This window comes from Eriocheir sinensis, chromosome 10 (genome assembly GCF_024679095.1).
Source record: "Eriocheir sinensis breed Jianghai 21 chromosome 10, ASM2467909v1, whole genome shotgun sequence".
Taxonomy (NCBI): domain Eukaryota; kingdom Metazoa; phylum Arthropoda; class Malacostraca; order Decapoda; family Varunidae; genus Eriocheir; species Eriocheir sinensis.
Genome location: NC_066518.1, coordinates 11,514,228 through 11,518,369, shown reverse-complemented (window position 1 = coordinate 11,518,369; position 4,142 = coordinate 11,514,228).

Sequence of the window (4,142 nt, the reverse complement as noted above, 5' to 3'; positions counted from 1 at the left end):
CCACACAGACCCCATGGTCCAGACTAGGTGGTCTGTCCTTAAACCTAAGTGATTTTACATTAATTAGATGGCTCCAAAACGTTGCTTTTCTACTCTAATTAATATTAAGTTCAAGGAAGTGACGGTCAAGCTTGTTTTTAAAGGAGTCAATCGTGTTACACTGGACCACTGATGGTGGGAGCTTTATTCCATTCTCGCACTACAACGTTGGTGAAGAAAAAATTGGTGCAGTCTGAATTTACTTGTCTACATTTGAGTTTTGCGCCATTGTTTCTCGTGCGCAAAGTGTCATCGATCATTAACAATTTTGTTCTGTCTACATTCGTGAAACCATTAGGTATTTTAAAACATTCGATCAGTTTTCCTCGGAGGTGACGTTTCTCAAGAGAGAACATGTTAAGGGTGGAAAGCCTTTCTTCGTAGGATTTGTTGCGCAAGGAAGGGATCATTTTTCTTGCTCGACGCTGAACACCTTCTAGTTTAGCAATGTCCTTTGCATGGTGGGGAGACCAAAACTGTACTGCATATTCCAAGTGGGGTCTGACTAAGCTATTGTAGAGAGGAAGTATTACATCTTTATTCTTGAATAAAAAGTTTCTTTTAATGAAGCCCAACATTCTGTTCGCTTTATTTGCTGCATCGATGCATTGCTGTGAGAATTTGAGGTTTGACGCGATTTTGATCCCCAGGTCCTTAACGCATTGAACGCTTGTGAGTTTAACGCCGCGCATTTCGTAATCGAACTTCTTATTTTTTGTTCCAACTTGAAGGACCTGGCACTTGTCTACGTTAAAGGGCATCTCCCATTTATCCGACCCAGCTGAAATTTTGTGCAAATCCTCTTGGAGGCTTTGCCTGTCTTCGTCAGTGAGAACTGAGTTGCCAATCTTTGTGTCGTCTGCAAATTTACTAATGCGATTATTGAGTCCAACATCCACATCGTTGATGTAAATAATGAAGAGCACTGGGCCAAGAACCGAGCCCTGAGGGACGCCACGAGAGAGAGAGAGAGAGAGAGAGAGAGAGAGAGAGAGAGAGAGAGAGAGAGAGAGAGAGAGAGAGAGAGAGAGAGAGAGAGAGAGAGAGAGAGAGAGAGAGAGAGAGAGAGAGAGAGAGAGAGAGAGAGAGAGAGAGAGAGAGAGAGAGAGAGAGAGAGAGAGAGAGAGAGACACACACACACACACACACACACACACACACACACACACACACACACACACACACACACACACACACACACACACACACACACACACACACACACACAAAGAAAAGAAAAAACAAAGTAAACAAAGCAAAACAAGACAAAACAAAACAAAATAAAACAAATTAAAACAACATAATAAATAAATAAATAAACAACCCTACATCAAACAATTTAATTTAGCTACTGGGATGGAAGTGGTGGTGGTGGTGGTGGTGGTGGTGATGGTGGTGCATGGGTTTGGTGGTAGGGGTAGGGGTGGTGGTGGTGGTGGTGGAAACATGGAAACATGAAAATGCAGACAGACAGACAGACAGACAGACAGGCATGCAGACAGACAGACAGACAAATGCAAGGAGGGAAAATATGAAGAAATAACGACAGAAATTAAAAACGTAAATAAACAAAAGGAAAGAAAAAGACTGACTGACAAAAGAATTAATAGAAATGAAGAATAAAAGGAAAAAAAATAAATAAAATAGATTCATAAGCGAAATTCATTTGCATTAAACAAATATATTAATGCATATACGAATGAAGAAAGGAACGAAAAACAATATTGTAAAAAAAAAGGAAAGTGATAGGGGAGATAGCATTTCCAAAGTAAGTTAGAGCAGCCACTTCCTGGTGTCATATTTTTTGTATATGATTATTTTTTTCCTTATCTTTCCCTCGGCCGCCTGTCTCCTCCATCGCCGCGCCGCATGACACTGGCGCTCTTCGCTGCCACAACGCACACAACTCTCCGGACCCCGCACTCCCTCCTCCGCGGCCATACTTCGTCACTGCACGCAACCTTTTCCTTTTCTCTTCCCTGCTTCCCCACGCAAGACAAACACCATCTCCATTCCTCCATGCCTACAGATAAACTCATTTTTCTTTCTTGTTTGTTGTTGTCTGCCTGACTTTCTGATGAGCCACACAAGAACACAGTCGATGCAGTGAGTCGAAAACTCGGTTATATTTTTTTAGACACAGAAAAGTTAAAAGAATTACGGAATGCCTTGAAGATCTCGAGATCCACGTTTAGGGTTTTCTGGCCAGTTTCTGTGAGCCGCCAGTTGGCTCATCTCACTATACGACTACGACACGTCAGACTAAGAATGGGAAAGATATGTGAATCCTATACACAAGGATACACATATATATATATATATATATATATATATATATATATATATATATATATATATATATATATATATATATATATATATATATATATATATATATTTATATATATATATATATATATATATATATATATATATATATATATATATATATATGAATAATTTTCCTTAGCTCAAGCTTTTCTCCCTAACTCGTCTTCCTATATGAGCTCTTTATCGCCTTCGCCTACTCGAGTTCTAATATTGGAAACAGATAATAAGCTTCCTCCTATCTCCCTCTGGCTGCCTCTATTCCCGGGGCTGAACCGTTCGCGAGGACGCTCCTGCAGCGCGGATCACAGTAGCTTTTTTCATCATTACATAAACTGGCTGGCAGACACCCGGTTCGCGCCCCGCTGCTGCAGCAATCACGGCTCCATTCCCTCATGAGCATCTAAAGCGCGCCGTGATTCCCTCGGTGCATCATAAGCGAGAGGTGTGAGGGAGACTCAGGACACCTGCCCTCCTCACATCAAACCAAATTCCCTTGAAGTCTGCAACAAGCTGCTTTCAAAGTGCTGGAACCATTATTTCGCCCTTTGAAGAATGAGTTGTTGACAAGCGTGTCGGGCGCCCGGTAAGGCTTAGAGATTGATGGCGCCGAAATGAGACAACTGACAAAGGTGTTTTGATCAGGTTTACTTATGAGGAAGCGCCGTGACGGGACACTTCCAATAATGATTATCAGGACACCTGCCCTCCTCACATCAAACCAAACTCCCTTGAAGTCTGCAACAACACACACACACATACACACACACACACACACACACACACACACACACACACACACACACACACACACGACACTATCAGTACAAGTATTTAAGATACTGAAAGGGACAATCATCAAGAGAGAGCGGATCATGCAATTAGCCGAAAGTTACGTCCCAGCACACTCCCCGAGGACTCTTTGGGCGGCGTTTTGGGGGCGCGCGGCCATAAATATCATTTTTCCAATATATTCACCGGGCACAAAGTTATGGGACGGGAGCTCAAAGACACCGGCCCACGAACCGTGAATTACTATTTTCCCAACAAATATTTCATTCTGGCTAACGCATGAGCTTCCACGCGAGCACACACACACACACACACACACACACACACACACACACACACACACACACACACATACACACACCTATGGAATTTATATCAGAAGTTAATACAAACAACTTTTGCATGCGCACTAACGCCTCTGTTTGATGCACGCTGCCAGGACCAGCACGAGGTGAGTATTGTCGAGGATGCGGCACGGCTAGGGCTTCTACTGGCACTCTACCAGGCACTGAAAACAAAGATAAACCTCCCTATAAAGAGTTACCTCCGTTCAGTTCACTCCAATTTCATGTACTAAAACTTTTTGCATTAGTGAACATATTTTTTCATATATGTAAGAAAAGCCAATGTTTGCAGTCAATGTATGGGTTCAGTGACACAAAACCTACTTACAAATAACAACGATTAGCATTTTCTCCCCACAATCCCAACTAATCGCTAACTAATCTTCTCACCGCCCCCCTCTCCCTTCCCCCCTCATGCTCCCAGGACAAGCACATGGTAAGTATACGGCTCGCCCAACACGGCCGCTCGTCCCGTCAACCGGCGCAGCGACACGCGAACACCTGGTCTGTGTGTGCCGGCGGGGGCGAGCGGCCATTAAGCGCTTGTTCACGTCCATTGCGGGTCGTGGCGCGGGGGTGCGACGCATGTTTACTGGGGCAACGCACTTCACTGGGCTATACGCGGTGCTATGTGTGTGT